At 32.0% G+C, this 18,416-nt stretch overlaps 1 protein-coding gene across 1 annotated transcript in view; it reads right to left on the bottom strand.

Moving 5' to 3' along the window:
- LOC106105754 (proton-coupled amino acid transporter 2-like) overlaps positions 1 to 17,791 on the bottom strand; it is a 28,503-nt gene extending 10,712 nt beyond the window's left edge. Inside the window, exon 1 of the mRNA XM_013286192.1 lies at positions 17,658 to 17,791. The gene's annotated coding sequence lies outside the window, so the exon portion shown is untranslated. The remainder of the gene's footprint in view (positions 1 to 17,657) is intronic.
- Positions 17,792 to 18,416: the final 625 nt, after the last annotated feature.

Here is an 18,416-nt window from a genome sequence, read left to right on the forward strand (position 1 = left end):
AGATAATATTGCGCTATAGGGTCATATCTAAAAATCCGTGAATTTTTTATACTTATTATATTTTACCTTTGTGAAGAAACTCGCTAGAAATCTTGAATTACTTAATCTATTATCGTTGTTTATATTAAAAATGTATGATGTAATAATGATTCTAATTAAAGCGAAGAGTTTCGAACAACACTTCAAGAAGCTCTCGCTAGACAGTTGGATTAAGGGCCCGATTTAAAAGGCGGTAATTTTTGAGACCGCACGAATAGTGAGGAGGGTCCTGTCTCTGCAGCCCTGACCACTGGTTGCTTGAGTCATCGGATTCCGCAGTCGGTGCACTTCTATTTTTCTATATAAAATGTTTTATTTTTTATTTTAAAAAATCAGGTAACAAGTATTATATATTAAAATAAGACATTAAAGATATGAGAACATTCAAATAACAATGTAAATAGTGATGATATTTGAAGATGTTTAGCTCTCGTAAATTACATTTTAAACTAAAATATTCTGTCAGAACAAGTGTACGTATTGTTTTTGCTTCAATTGTTTATTCAAGTGCTCTATAAATGTAAAATACATTAACATGCTAATTAATTTATTTCGATGCGATGAGAAAACAGTTGGAGCATTAATATGGGTTGGTTTTAAAACTTTCATTGTACTAAGATATGAGTTGTGAGTTATGAGTTGTGTGGATTAAATTTTTGCTCCCGGAAATATGAAGAGGTTTAAAACATCTTTGACGTGATATTTGTTAACTAGTGTTGTTCCGTGCACGGTTCGACGCGCTTTTAGCTTTGAACCATCCAATCACTTTTGTTGAGACAAGACGAGGCGGCCTATTTGCTAAGGTTAATGGAACGTGAGAGTTTGTCGCAATACGCGACCGACCATCTCGATTGTCGCATCGTGTGTGGCGATGATTAACTTTTGTCCCATAATCTCTGAGCCACTTTGACTTTGTGGAAGATGTTCTATATTTTATATATCTATATCTCATTATTGATACTATACGATGTAATTATAATTACGACTAGCTGTTGCTCGCGACTTCGCCCGTGGAAAATACAAATATAAAAAAAACGTAGCTTCTTAATGGTAAAAGAAAATTTAATTCGGCAGTAGTTTTTAAGTTATTTCACAAATCTTTTCTATTTATAATATAAGTATAGATGATCGTCGTGTCTAATTTAGAATTTTAATTATTGTTGCTAAAAATTTTGAACTTTTACGCGATTTTATTTACAAAATAAATAAATTACAGCTCTGTAAATTTAATTCATAAACCAATAAACATTTTGCTTTTAGTAATTAAATGTAATTCAATTCAAATTAATACATCATCAATGAATATTCAAATATGCTGCAAATGCCGTAAATAATGAGGGCGCTTGAATTAATGCGATAGTTGTAAAGGACTAGTTTAGTCAAGGTTTGCATTCACTTAGCTTCGCTTAAGGACCTAAGTTAGAAACATTGCGTCACGGAACACTTAAGTATTTCAAGTAACTGGGAGAACATTTGAATCTCAACAAATGTCAAAGAAGAGAATCGGTTACATTTAATAATTCAGTTTGGTTGAAGTTACAATCGATCGTATGTTTTATAAGTTATGTAATTTTGCTCACTTATTGAACTTAGGTAACATAGATTATTAAAAATTCTATAAGTTAAACTCGTGTCAAAATTGTTATGCTACTTAAGTTGATTTTAGTTAATCATTGAATTAAAGTAACTTAAATCTGTTTGATAACTTGAAATATATTATATTGAAATTTCATATATCTTAAAGTTATATAACCGGCATTTGTTAGATCTACTTAGTGCATTTTGCCGCGTTTCCTTCTATACTTAATAAGTAGATAACTTTGTGCACAGCTCGGCATCTAACTTGAAGTCCATGACTTTTTCTTGGCAACTGCAAACTAATCACTAACTTTAAAGGTATGTTCACACAGGTAACAAAATACGTAAACAATATTCAGAGATCCGAACCAAATTAATCTACACTTATATTATAAAGAGAAAAGATTTACATTTTTGTATGTATTGAAATAACTCAAAAACTACGGAACATCGTTAGAAAGGTAATTTATCTGGGAGTAACATAGGCGAATTTTAATTTCATGCGGGCGAAGTCTCGAGAAACATCTAGCTATGTTATAAAATAACGAATGTCATAAACTAACAATATATAATATATAACATACATGGCTATTGCAATGACAAATATAACACAAAAACATAAATAAGTAATTCTTATTAATGTTATCTTTTGAGTTAACATTAGTGCTTACGTTGCTTTTCCTCACGTTTTCGTGCAAAAATGTCAAAACTTTACCTTTTAAATTAGTTTGCATTAAGTTTCTAAGCACACAATAGCAGCTTTACGTAAGTTACTAAACTAAACTACGGAAAGGTAAACCTACTTCACAGTTAACAACAACGTGAAGTTGTAACTCGGATTGTTCGAAACATGACTAACTTATCTGTTCATTGATTCTATTATTATGATTAATTAGCTTTCGCCCGCGACTCCGTCCGCGTCGATTTAAAAAAAAAAAAGAAAAGTGAGTAGCCTATGTGTTCTTCCAGATTATCCTCTACTCTATACCAAATTTCATCGAAATCCGTTCAGCCGTTTAAGCTACAAACTCTTACAAACATCCATCTCATCGTCATCATCATTGTTAGCCATAGGTCGTCCACTGCAGAACGTAGGCCTCACCCATTGATTGCCACAATGCCCGGTCCTGTGCCGCCCGCATCCAGTGCACTCCCGCAACCTTGACCAAACATCTATCTAAACTTTCGCATTTATAATATTAGTACGATATGCAAAAACATTTTTATAATTCAGTCGAGGAAGGATTGCGATTAATGTACTTGCTATAAAGTAGACCAAAGAAAATATGGATGTATAGTGTAAAGTATATATTTTTGAGGTGAATCAAAACTTCGTTTTATCTTGTAAACTGACTATTTTTATGAAGTTTGCACATACAATTTGAATTAGTTAACAAGATGTGTTTCATATGCAATGAGTCCCCGCACCCCTCGCCCCTGCTTCCCGTCTCCCCGCGGTCGCTTTATGCGTTGTTATCAAATATGTGTAGTGTAACAAGGGAGTTAATGCCGTAGTGAGTGTATAAACAGCCGGAAAATGACAAATAATTTTGTCCATCTGAGAGGATTTTGCTGGATTTACTTGCTGCCTCTTTTGTGTTGTAAATGTTTACTGTGAATGCCCCTTTATGTTGTAGGCGCGTTAGTAATGTGTTCACGTAATACCTTGTATTACATGACACGGATATAAATCCTTCTAGCCATCTCAATGTTTAGAATTGATTATCATAATAAAGTCAATACCTTGACATTTAAAATAATCCATCAAAACATTGAAGATTAAGTAAAATGAAACATTGTCAAATACATCTTTATAATTCGTAGGATTAAAAATGTTAAATTAAAACTCAATGATAATTTAATTTATCAATACTGTACAGACAATATCTTTCTCTTTGTTATCTGCAAAAACGAGTTTCAAATACTTCATTAATTTGTTCGATTTCGTAAGACTATACCGTAAGTTTTTACAACCGAAACTTACGTTATGTCATCCCTAGCATTATCTCAAGAAAATCTGAGACAACAATGTTGTTTTGACACGAAATCTCTGCTATGGAAACCAACGTTAATTTATACGAAGCCAATGCAGATAAGACAATTTGGTACAATTAATTTGTGGCGACAACTTTAACATCAGCCACGCAAGAGCGTCGATGGCTCCGGGGTTTAAGCGCTTGACTTGTAATCTACAGTTCCTGGGTTCGAAACCCGCTATTTACTGTTTTTGAATTGCAAAGATATATGTGACGTCAACCAACATGAACTGGGCCATTGGTGGTACGTATAATGAGTTATGAGCTAAAAAAATGTGGATTACGTATATGAGTTTTTTTTACTAAAAAAATGGTTACCAACGAATTACAATAAACATAAGCAAATGTATGGCGATGGGTACGACCCTCGGATAAGAGAATAAAAGATAAAGAAGGAAAGGAACAAAATTAAAAATTATAAATAATTCAACAGAGCATAATTATAACAGGAAGAAAAATGAAGTTGGATTCATTGTTATATGAATAAAGATGTGAAAAGTAATTATACAACGATTGTATTTAAATATTACAGGAAACGATAATTCTGTTAAGGTATTACAGTTTAATTTTATAAAAATCATTAGTCAAGATGTTGGATAACAATAATAAAAATATTTAACTCATTTATATTAGACATACGAGTATAGTAACCATCATTGAATTCTAACTTTAACAATCCCATGTATTTGATTTAGTCTATTGACTAGGTTTTACAGGCGACTCTGTACGCGAAGGATAATCAAAAATGTATCTTCTCGTGCTCTATTGAGTCGTACTGGTAGTACAAACATCAATACGTACATTCTCATTTAAAATATCAGTAAAATACAACCAGAACACTATTTCATTCATAATAAACTAATTTACAATATTACTTAAATATATAATTCAGAGAGTTTCATTGATAATGCACACATATATGCAAATTACAGATGTTAACATAAACGGTTTGCCAATTATCAAGTTTGTATGCCCTTTAATTAATGTCTGTTATTTAGTTCAAATAGCCGTTCAATATATTCATGCTAACTAGATTTGAATATATAGTGGTGCAGAATTCAGCAGCATATATACAGCATATATACACTAATGGCACACAACCTCACTACAATGACCACATAAAAGACAATCCTGGAGTAATTTTATATAAGGTACAGTCGGCGAATCTGGCTGTGCTCAATCTTAAAAGGCTACATTCGTTTGAACATTTTAAACGAGACGTGGAACAAAAATTCATACAACACAGCTTATGTGTCTGTACGAAAAAAAGTCGGTTAGTGATACGCAGGTAGTTTCTTATTATTATTATCTTTTCGTTTACACTACTGAGTGCTATCTAATTATTAAAGGTAGAAGCTGAGTTTGTAGCAATGAACAATTTTCCGCGACTGTACCTGAATGGTGGACTAATTTTAGTCCTTTTGTCCTTTTCACCATTTATGATTAGAAGGTTTTCGTAAAAGTGTATATAACAGAACTATTTTCCTATGTCTAGCCAAGTGTTTAACCGATGTCCGAGATTAGATTGTTTCGTAACATTTTGTCTAATCGATTGCAAGTTGGAATGTCGAATGTTGACAAATTTAATCCTTAAGATATCCGAATGGACTTAGTCCTCAAGTTATCTTTTAATCGAAGTAAATATACTCTCTTACACAATTTATTATCAATTTAAACATTGATTATCTTGTTTAAATGCTATCGAGAATATTTCGCAAATGTTTTTGTTTATTTATAAAATTTCGTTTGCACATCGATGTTTATGATAAGATGTACTCGTGATAAATAAATCGAGGGCGAAATTATTAACAGAGCGTGATGAGTGTACCGTTACAGTTGCCTTTAGATAAAACACAAAACAGGTTTCAACATTAGCTTTTGCTCGCGACTTTGTCCTGAATTAAACAAAATATATGGCAGATGTTATTCAGTCATAATGTAGGTTGTGATAGAATATTTTTTTTAAATCCATTCTCTTTAGACTTTATTTGTAACACTAGTTTTCGTTCGCTATTTCTTTCACGTGGAATTAAAAGCAAACAAAAGAGCGTAGCCTGTGCGTTCTTCCAGACTATTCTCTACGTCTCTGTCAAGTTTCATCGAGATCCGTTCAGCAGTTTAGGCTCCAAACTCTAACAAATATCCATCCATCTAAACTTTCCAATTAATATTATTAGTAAGATGTAAAAATACAAATCTTTCCTTTTATAGATGAAAGCTAACTGAAACCGGAATGCCATATAATGCCGAAATAAAAATAGCGTCAACAGTAAAAATAATGTACCTATTGTTTGTATTAATATACTCGTAATATTTTTAGGGCACAATCTTCCCAGTTTGGAATTCATATAGCACAAACGTACACGGTTTTGTATACATAGTTGTCTAATAATTATATTTATAACGACACGTGTTTAGACTTTGATAGAACATAAATTGATTGGTTTCGACGGAAAACTAACTTGTTTTTATAAAGGATATTCTAAACCAAGAGAAGAGAAAACGTGGCTTGACTGTTCGTAAACAATGAGATTCTTCGAATCATTACACGTGTTGGGAAATACGTATTAATGTGAAATTAGTTAATGTCTAAGAAAATATTAATAAAACACGACTTATCATGATTTATATTGTTAATCAGAAAAAATAATTACTTAAAAAATAAAATTATCGCATACAATTAGTTGAGTGAATACTTAAAGATTAGAAAGACGTTTAGTAGTTAATTTTAGTAGAAAATTGTGTACAAAATGCGACATACATAGTACTAATCGAGGACAACTAAAAAAGTAGAAAACGTGGCCGATAGCATAACAATGTGGAATAAAAATAATAAAAATATTAAAATTAAACCACATAAAAATATCACGTTACACAAAGTTTTTTTTTTAAGAGAAGGGGTCAAATGAGCGGTATGAACACAGAGGTGGTCAACGATGCCCATGGACATCCGCAACACCAGAGGAACTACAGATGCGTTGCCGGTCTTAGAGGAAATTGTAGGCTCGTTTCTTGAACGACCCTAAGTCGTATTGGTTTGGAAATACCGCCGAGGAGGAGGAGTTTACTTGTTTAGTAAAATAACAGCCCGAACCGAGACTATTAAGTGAGCCTTCGAACATAGTTATTCTTAAACGAGGTTTAGGAGAAGTTTTCTTTCCGAGATTCCTATAGTTTAGATTAGACCACAGTGATTAATCACAAAAAAAATCTAGTAACATTAAATTTGCTTCGTATTATACAAAACAACTTGATAATCATGTTAATATTTTAGTCACGTTTCGAGATGAAATACAGACATAAGTGAATACCAGAACGTGCTAAGTCTCGTTATAGTCTTCAGAAATAAAAAAAAAAAACATTGTATATTTCTCTGTAAGACACATTACTTGTAGGTAAATGGAATATGTAAATGTTTAAAAATAAAGTGGAGAAGATAAAAAATGCATGTTCCAAATTAAAGGTATCTACAATTGCAAGTGTCTATGAATAGTGGCCACTATTTCGGCGAAATATTTAGGCCGCTTTCCCAATGTTATAAAAACTATATATTTCCAGTAAGTGAATATCTAAATTCTTTAATATTTGAGTTTACCTGGATCAATATCTCACGGAATATGAACACCTTGACTGCCACGAGAAGCAGACAGACCACCACGGGTAGTCAATACACTATCCGTATTCAATACAGTACGTAGCCAATAGACCACAATACATAGCATCAGAGGGTCAGGTTTCCATCTTGATAAATAAAAAATTATTAAATCGGATCATTATTATGAAGCGGTACTCTACGGAACTAGAGTCGAGTCATTGACCTTCGGATTTTTTGCTAACGTTCGTCGTGACTCACCTGTATGCATTAAAAATTACTAGTATCAGTCGCGTCTTGACTTTACATCGTTTTCTGAATGTTTATGTTAAATATTGGTGAGTTATATTGTAAATCATGTTGAGTATTTTTGCGTTTATAATTAGAAAAGTGACTCTATTTGGAATAGAATTACTGACTAGTAAGTAATCTATGGCCTGATATTCAGTGATCAGTCGTAATACGCATATCATTTGAACAAAATATGTACTTCTAAAAATGGGCTAACGATGTCATTTAATTCGTTATTGCATATTGTCTATCCGTGAGTTGGCTATGTCGGAATTACAGCATTTATACGTATACATACTCGTATATGAAATTGACAACGTTAAAGTGAACGACATAATGGTCATGCATTTCATTATTAGAAAAAAAAAGAAAATTACGTTCACAAGGCTATCTTTTTTATAATGATTTAGCCTCAAACCAGGATATCTGACCCGAGAAGAGTGATGTTGGTGAAATATGAAAATGGTATTAATATTAAAGAATAAACATTATATGACAGCTACAGTACAAAAGAATGTTTAGACAAAATAGACAATTTTTGATATTAGAGCGGCAGTGTTGTCCTAACAATGGACACTTTATCTAGAAACAAAAATGTGAAACCCTTAAAGAACTACGCGTTTATCAACAATATACTATTCGCAGTAGATAGACCAAGAGGCGTCGTTTCGTACGTCAGTCTCGGTTAGAGGAAACCGGTACATTTCACCTACAAACCTCCACTGTTGATGTCTGACGTATGTCTGACTCACCAGCCTTCACTCGAACACTAGCGTACGATGAATGACAATATCGAACACAAACTCTGATTGCTTATGGAATTATACATTTTACGCTTACGAATTGTTTAACGAAAACGGTGATCTAATTACTCAATGAATGACTAGCTGTTGCTCGGGAATTCGTCCATGTGATATATAAAAATATAGCCTATGTTACTCAGCGATAACATGGCTTTCTAATGGTGAAAGAATTTTTGAAATCGGTCTTGTAGTTATTACAATATAAATAAAATCCAAATCTTTATGAATAATTGTTCCTTTACTTTTTTTATATTATAAGGTGGCAAACGAGCAAGCGGCCACCTGAATCCGCTAAACTGGCAATGCGACCGCTGCCAATAGATATCCGCAATAGCGGATTACCTACCCCAATCGACGTAGGAGAACACGCAAATAAAGACGATATTTCACCTTCCTATACGACTCCTGCACCATCAAATCCACGTTTTCACAAGTTTTTTTATAACAATTTCGTTAGATTTATAAGTCCTAACTTTGTAAGTGTAGTGCAAATATCATTTGAATATTATTTCAATAACTTGAGGTTACATGATTAATATTTGAGGTTTAAAAATGAGATGTGTTGTTTTTTGGGTTTTACCTTACTTTGTATACATTATGATTAATATTAAATTTACCTGGTTTAATATAGGAATTGGAATTTAACGAAATGCATAACGTAGTCGAATAGTTGCAAACCACAATGATTTTGTGCTTCTTTGACGTTGGTACGTACGTGTTTTGTTTCCAAAAGGCCTTTAAAGCTGTAAATGGGAAACCCCCTAAGGTTATATTTCCACTAATTGTAATTGAATAAACCACTGTCAAGGACTTTACATTGGCTTGGTATGAATCTATGGATGACGTTAAGTGACTATTTTGGAGACAAATAAATTCCAGCTAACTTGGCTACATTTATTTTATAGATACAAGGTGATTCTAATTATTCAAATACTTCATTAATTCATTTTGAATTTAACCTGAATTTAGACATTTTAACTGATAAAATAGTTGTTATTTTCTAATTTGTTAAGTAGTGTTGTAATTAATTAATTAGTGTTCTCGATCTGAAATTAAATAGACGCTAATCACTAAGTTAGAATTGAATTTTTTTTACAAAATACATGGTAATTGTCTATATCTATACTAATGTTGCAAAGAAAAGATTTGTATTTTTGGATTTATGTATATTTGTTTCACGAAAAAACTACTGAGCGGATTTCAATAATACTTTCACCATTAGAAAAGTTATTTATCTGTGAGTAACATAGGTTGTATTTTGTATTATTTATAAATATCACGCGGATGAAGTCGCTAGCAACAGCTAGTATACAAAATAATTTAACACCCTTTGTAAATAAACTCTGACTGTATGCGACTGAAATAAAATCTTAATAACCATTCAATTGTTTGTCGAGAAGGATTTTTTAATTTAATTATGATATATCAAGTAACAAAGATAAGATTACTTTCCTGTTTTTTTAAATTGAAAACACGCACGTTTATGATTGGTATGCAAGACAATTCTTAACCAAGGATATAGTAAAATAGTACAGTCACTGTTGGCTGGTGAGTAAACATTTTGGTATTATTGTTCTCGAGTCAAATAAGACTTAATCAAAAGGTGAGCGCAACCTTACAACCAAGGTTCAATGCCTACTTTAGACATGACTTCGAGTTTCAAACCTAGCCATGCACAACAAAGAAAACGGATACAATGAATGATTTTATTTAATGTTTTTAAAACTCGTGTTTGTGTACTTCGATTCGATGAGAGAAAATTTTTAATATTTGGCTTTTTTTTATAATAACTATAAGAAGGCAAACGAGCAAACGGCCACCTAAAACCACCGAAATAGAAAGCGACCGCCGCTCATAAACATCAGCAATTGCAGATGCGTTGCCTACCCTTAATTGACGGAGGAGGAGACGCACATAAAGAGGACATTTTCCCCTCCTATGCGTCTCCTCCACCGTCAAATCCACTTTTCCTTCCCATCCTTTCCTCTTAAGAAAAGGGTGGAATGGGAAAGGGGCTACAATTAGGCCTTCGGCACCTCACTCATCAGACGAAACGCGGAATTACTTCACGCCTGTTTTCTGTGTGGTTGTGGTATTGCACTGGTCGAGCCGGCCCTGCAGTGCGAAGATGTTAATGCGGGCTCTACCACTGTATGGAACTTATTTATGAAAAAGTTATGAATTATGTCATTTATATAATATTTCTGTGTTTATTTTATTAACATCAGTGGTTTTATAACGACCTAATACAATAGTAATATACGCGGATAAACCACATAACCTAGCAAACTTCATTGCTATTATATGAAGCGAAATATCGCGTCTCGTTTCTCTTACTGTGACAAAGTACTATCTAAAACAGAGTTTTACTGCGTTTGTGGCTTTTGTATATTAACTATGCAAAAAACTTTCTGCAATTCTTCAGTATAGTGGTAAATACTTAATTTTTTTTATAACAGAATTAAAAATAGTTACGTTATCTAAAGTACTAACAAATGTACATATATTTATAATAATAAACACAATATTAAGTAATCGGTTGTTTAAATAAATCAGTTTCAAAGAAATATATTTGATTTAGTAATTTTAATTATTATAAAAGTCTTATTTATTTAATACTCCAGTTAATCTTATTTGAAAGAAAAATAAAGTACTACTTGAATTACCTACTTAAAGGCCTTACTTAACTGGAAAATTAGTCTTGGAAAAAAAAAACATCAAATAAAGTGTGTTACGGATTATTTAAACTTAATTTCAATCTAATGTTTTTTGAAGATAATTAACTTGTTTAAAAACTTAAAACAGTAACAAAAGAAGTAGTGGACTGAATTTCGAGTAAAAACCAATTATACTTTCTTATAGTTTTTTAGGTTACTAGCTTTTGACGGGATTCATAGTTTTTTGTGTCGGGACATAGGGATCAAAGGCACCTTTGTATTTTGAATTGATTTGTATGATTTTATATTTTTAATAGCTTTACCCGCAATTCCGTCTATATAGAATTAACAAAACAAAAGCGAGTAGCCTATGTGTTCTTCCAGACTATCCTCTTCATCTGTACCAAATTTCGTCGAAATCCGTTCAGCCGTTTAGGCTACAAACTCTAACAAATATCCATCTATCCATCCATCCATCTATCCATCTAAACTTTCGCATTTATAATATTATTATGATGTATGATTTTATTACAATTACCTATTCTCCAAGTGGAGAAGGTAGATGCCCCCTTGCCTTCCACCTAAACTTTCGAATGAATATTATAATACGAAGTATGATTCGTATACTGTTAGGCTCACACTATCTTTGTTTACTATCGCGTGATAAGGCATTGAAAACAAAATTTTTTAATTCAGTATTTAAAAGAAAAAGATTTAAAAGACCTTAGGTTTCATTATGTAAATATTTACGTTACCACTCATGTTCTTTATATAGAATCTGTCGGTGCACCGCGAAACCGGACGCGATGTTTTATTATGTGTTGTAATAAGAAGATAAATGACAAACTTTTTTTAATTAATTCGATTAATAATCGAGTCGTTTATTTATAGAAGTATGACTTTTAAATAACGACTGATCATTAAATCTATATCATATCTTACTTATATTATAAATGCGAAAGTTTAGATGGATGGATGTTTGTTAGCGTTTGTAGCCTAAATGACTGATCAGATCTCTATGAAATTTGGCACCTACGTAGGGGATAGTCTGGAAGAACACATAGGCTACTTTTTATTCCTGGAATAGTTACGGTTCCCGTGAGATTCGTTAATGTAGTTTTTTAATGTTAACTCGATCATTCTGCAACGGTTCAACATATGTTATTGAAATTTGGCACAGATATAAAACAAAGTCTGGAGTACAATGGGATAAGGTTCATCTCCGAGAAATGTCTGGTTCCCGAGAGATACACAGTTTTTTGTTATTTACATAGTTCGTATGTTTTATAATACCACGAGGACGAAGTCGCGGGCAACAGCTAGTCTATACATATAATAAAGTTGAAGTATCTGTTTAAGTAATTACTTCTCAGTACAATCTCAACCGTGATGCATGAACAAGATATAAGAAATATTATTTAGTCTTAAAATAATAAATACTAACTTATATTACGTAGAAGATAGCATATTAGAAATAAAAAGAAAATATGTTTACTTCCTACATTCATCACTTAGCATAATCTATCAGTCTATCAATATTTACCACTAGCTGTCCCCATGCGGCTTCATCCGCATGAAATTATGAAAATTTTATTTTATTGTTTACATTTGTCAAATAATCAATAGCAAATGTCAAAATGACATGACATGACAAACCATAGCAATCTTACTTTCTTGATGTTGGCAGCAACTTATGGTCTCTTTCCCACATTGGGTTTTTATCCAAAATATTTACCCTTAAGTCTAACGGCGTAAAAATATATAGCCTAAAGCATGACGTAAGTGTACGGCTTTTTATTAAAAAAAAGTAATTATTCAAAAATATCCTGTAATTGCTGACATCCTAGGCAACAAAGAAGTGTGTGTTTACTCTTTATTATAATACTATAGATTTTAATTTATGCAGAAAGACAACTAGTATTCTCCAAACCTATATTTAAAAATGACAAAAACGCTTTTATGCAAATAATAAAAACCTTAATTTCTTAAAAATACAATATCCACACGAACATAGTAGCGGGCAACAAGTATTATATCTCGTGAAATAAAGTTTCCACTCATAGTAATAAGTTCAATGTGAGAATCAGACTTTGATAAGATTTATATCGAAATTTCCATATCGCTAACAAGTTAAACACGTCAAGGTCGTTAAGTTACGTAACAGAAGGTTATTTTTAGTCGAGGCATGAATACATATTTACATATGCTAATTTTGTTTATAAACACTTTTACTTATTTACTGACTTTCTCGCTTGACCGATAATTTGTTTAGACAACATGACCTTTTTAGTAACTGTTGTATAAACCTGTTTGTAAATATTCACAATTTCAAAGTTAAAATTACCGGAAAAAATGTGAAAAAATTACATATACCTAAGGTAAACACGTGACAATAGTATTAGTACCTATTGTCACTATGTTATACTTTAAAAATGTCTTATCTAAACATTTAAAAATGTAAATAAAAACGCATAAAAGCATTTTTCTTACAACATTGTTGCAATGCTATGCATTCTAATAAATATCTACTATTTTTTAGTACTAAGTTTTGATGACGAAACTCACAACATTGTATTTCTCTTATCTAATAATATATTAACTTTCGCCCGGGACTCCGTCCGTGTGGAATTAGCAAATACAAAAATGTGTAGCCTATGTGTTCATCCGGACTATCCTCTACGTCTTTACCAAATTTCATCGAGATTCGTTCAGCCGTTTAAGATACAAACTCTAACAAACAACTATCTATCTAAAATTTCGTATTTATAATATTAGCAAGTAAAATAATATTTAATTTTAGATGTAATCTAAACTAATGTTGTAATGAGGAATTTGTTTTTGGATTTTTGTATGTATTGAAATAACACAAAAAACTACTGAACCGATTGCTAAAATTTCTCAAAATTAAAAAGCTAAGTGAGTAACATAGGCTATATTTTTTTATTATTTTTTAATTCCGTGTTGACGAAGTCGCCAGCAACAGTTGGTATTTAATATTTACGTTGATTTTGTAGATGTCGTTATTTATTTTGTTTACGTTTAATTTCAATGTCAAATAAGTGTTAACATATATTTTTAAGATCAGTTCAAACTGTATGAGGTGAAGGCAATAAGTCGTAGGTTTCTGTCTGTCCTTGACTCTTGATATTTCAATTTACATTCACCAGTCGCATATCTTTACAGATAGTAAGTAACCGGACATCTTACTGATTAATTTTTATTAACCGACCTATATTTACATATATATCTATACTAATATAATCTTTACTAATGTAATAAAACTTCAACACCTTTGTTATGTAAGGCCTAATTTTGGTCTCTTTCCCTTTCCACCTTTTTCTTAAGAGGAAAGGATGGGAAGGAAAAGTGGATTCGACGGTGGAGAAGAGGCATAAGAAGGGGAAATGTCCTCTTTATGTGCGTCTCCTTCTTCTTCAATCAAGGGTAGGTAACGCTTCTGCAATTGCGGATGTTTTAGGACAGCGGTCGCTTTCCATTTCGGTGGATTCAGGTGACCGCTTGTTCGTTTGCCACCTTATATTTTATAAAAAAAAGATATCAGCAAACACGGAATGTTTTAATAATTCTTTTTTTAAAATAAAAAGCCCTAAACTTACATACATGTTTGGACTACATATTTTCACGCCATTAAAATTAGGGGTTGAGTATATTGGAAAATATGCTTATGACATTTACAATTGTACGTTTATTCAAAATGAACAATACAATAAAGTTTTTATAATGTCATGCGGATGCCGCACGGGAATAGATACTGTAGTATAGGTACATCGATGCCTTTATAAACAACATTCAGTCGAAACAGCTTCAACTATGTTGAAGTATGAGTTTTATTCTGTTCATTTTCTTTCCCTGACTATTGTACAAGGAAACACATTCCTAGTTTCTTTAAGTTTCTACTTCATATTCTAACTAAATACAATGAAAACCACTTCTAGAAACTATACTATTTGATAAATAGTAATAATATTTTTTTGTTTATAAACATTTACCAGTGTTTACATTGAGAATATCGTCAACAAACAATCGGACAATCCGATCAATGTTCCGTATATACAATCTATTGACATATTTGTTTGTTATCGTTACAAAGCAAACATCTATTGTGATTTAGTACTTAGAGTATGTGACTTCCGATAGATATCTTAGATAGTTATACCAAAAATCTGTACAAAAGAAACCTTTTTATATTATATCGGCTTTTCACCGTTGTTTTATTTTCGACTGAATGGCCAGTGTTTGCCTTGAAGAGGCATTTACAGATTTACCAGGCTTGAAGTGACCGAGCGCAGATAGCGCTTAGCCTAAACCTCGTTTTTAACCGTTGTGTTTGTGATTATGCAATTTATTTACATTTAAAAATACACAGGCAAATGAGTGACAGGAAGAGAGAGAGATGGGAAAAATAACTAAAGAATCTTGTATGGGAATTGTAATAGCACAATACGTACATAAATATTTAACGGCGGCAATCGTTACCTACGAGGAAATGTCGTAATACAACGATCGCTCCAAATGCATTAGCACACGAATATATTCAATTAGAAATGCCCTCCTTTTACACTGAATAGAAACACTGACCAGATTCAATGCTCAGATTTATTTACCATGTTCTCTTAAGGGTGTGATATGATTATGTATTTTATTATTAACTAGCTGTTGCCCGTGACGTCGGCTGAGCGGCATTAAAAACTTACTAAACCGCCTGTCTTTCAAACTCTACATTTGTGCCAAACTTTACTGAGATTAGTGATGCCGTTTTAGAGATACTTAGTAACATAATGTTTATTGCTTTCTAACTTCGTGTTGAATAAAAATGTTGTATTGCAGAGTTTTAAAATCACGTATTTGAATCATCCTTCAGATATTAAAATCGGTGTAGCAATTATAGCAGTTACATTAATAACGGTTATTGTTACATCAACAGTTGTGAGGATAACTGCGTCATAATGAGGCATGCACCGGAACTAATTTGTGATAAGTCAGCTGGTTGTAGCGAACGTGAATACTACGCATGTACAAAATATAACGTACATGTAGTTTTTGCTATTAGAGGTTCAGATTCGATCCCCGTAAACCAATGTGTTGTGGCATTTTTGTGTAGTTACAATAAAGAAGTCGCCATTTTATCCATACTAATATAATAAAGCGTAAACTCACACTACTTTGTGGCGTATGATGTCAGCAATAACAGCATATTTTTGAATAATTCTTTCTTTAATAATAAGCCCTACACTTACGACACGCTTTAGGTTATATATTTTCACGTCATTAAACTTAGGGGGTAAATGTTTTGGACAAAAACCCTACTGTGGGAAAGAGACCATAAGTTGCTGCCAACATCGAAAAAGCAAGGTTTCCATCGTCATGTCATTTTGACATTTGCAATTGATAATTTGACACTTGTAAACAATAAAATTAACATTTTCATAATTTTATGCGGATGAAGATCTAGTTGATAGCTAAGTGACAGTTCAATTATTAAAAAAGATTATAGACTATTTGACATCAGACTGTGACCTTTTTGTTCCATGAAATACGGTAGCGATGGATGAATCCGTGGAGAACTACTTTATAAAATAAGCCTGTTAAACCGGGTTCGTTTCGTCACTTCAGACCAATTACGCCGAAACTAAATGGAACAGAACAATGGGGTAGGACGTCTCTTGAATTGACTGAGCAAAAAACTCGTTATCGTGAGAAATAAGTGGTAAAGGAGGCTTTTGTTTGGTAACGCAACAGAGCATGCATAAATAATTTGTATGATAATTATATAGGTTGTTAAATAAGGCCCTCTACACACTCAGTAGTAATCGAACATTCGAACAATTCAGTAAAAACGATATTTGCATAGAAAAAATTTTAACTGTCAAATCTTACAACTTTAAAAGATATAATTAAGCTAGAAATAAAGAATTATGTTTATAATGTTTTACCATAAACACTTGACACTGGCCCAATCCGCCATAAACAAGAAATAGAATAGAATAATGTTCATTAAAAATTAAAAAGTATGCGATAAAAAAAATAATTTCTACTTTCAACACACAACTATGTTACACACTACTAAACATAAAATCAAATATATAAGCTGGTATGTAAAGGCATTTCAAAATCAAAGCAGTGAAGGAAAAGTGTTTATCTGTCCTATTTAAATTTGTAAATTTCAAGACAACAGTCGCAAGCCGCGCGATTTCCTACAACAAGCGTACGTATTGTTTACCTTATTTTGTATTCTAATTCGTCGTGTTAAAGTTTATTTTATCCATTCAAAGTACACGGACGTAAACTCAAATCTATCACACGAGATCAAATAAATAGGTACTAAGCACAACCTTTCCCAACTTAACCGGTTTACGCCGCGGTCTTTTTGATGTCGGTAGTTATTAATTTAATTTTCTTTATTACCTTTTTTTATTATAAACAGAATTTAAAATTCTGCTTTTACTTTTTACTCTTTTCTTATTATTAATCTAGTTATGTATTAAATAAATAAATTTTAAAACCATTTTAAATAACAAATATAATAATGAAAGTCGTTTTAAAAATACGACATTAATAAATAAAATAAATAGATAAATTAATTAATTTACAACAATTAAAACAGTATACCTTAAATGAATTAATAAATTTTAATACTTACGTAAATAACTTTATAAAAAAAAATCTTGTCACGAACCTAACCGTTCATCACTTTTCACAATTGCGTTAGATGTCGACACTAAATCGCGTACGTCCAATCCGGACGTCTATAGCGTACTGCAGTGGCGTTTTGCAAAACTGCGCTAACGCAGAATCAAGCGAACAAGACCTCAGATGTTGGCCAATCGTGCCGCAACACCGAACACCAAGGTGGCCCGCATTCGCCGCCAAAAGTCACTCTACAAACGTTGCATAGATTCTTTTTGTTTCAGCCTATGTCTGGCACTGATCACAATGGTGCTATTGATGATGTTTGTACAAGTCATAAGTAACCTTTTGTTGACTTCCCAAAAGAAGGAGTTTACCAAATCGGCTGTACACGAGTATACGTATTTCTATGTGTTACTTTATTGTGTTTACATATTGAAAATGAATCTTCTCAGTGTTGTCATTTACAAAACAAATTGTCATCGATATGCTATCTCATTTTTATTACTTTTTTATTACATTTTTTATTGATTTATTCAAAAATAATACGTGACAATGTCATTCCTTGCTGACAGGGTTTTAATGTGTGTTTTTTTTATTTTACAGGTAACAATTATTTTGAAGGAAAACAGTATTCGAATGTTTAAGTTATTATTCACAACAATGATCTTTTGTACAATTTCCTATTTTTTTTTCCGTGATTTAATAAAATCAATTTTAATGCAAAACAACTCAATTTCGAAATATAATTCGATATTACTGGAGAAAATTA

This window comes from Papilio polytes, unplaced genomic scaffold, assembly GCF_000836215.1.
Source record: "Papilio polytes unplaced genomic scaffold, Ppol_1.0 DF822733.1, whole genome shotgun sequence".
Lineage (NCBI taxonomy): Eukaryota > Metazoa > Arthropoda > Insecta > Lepidoptera > Papilionidae > Papilio > Papilio polytes.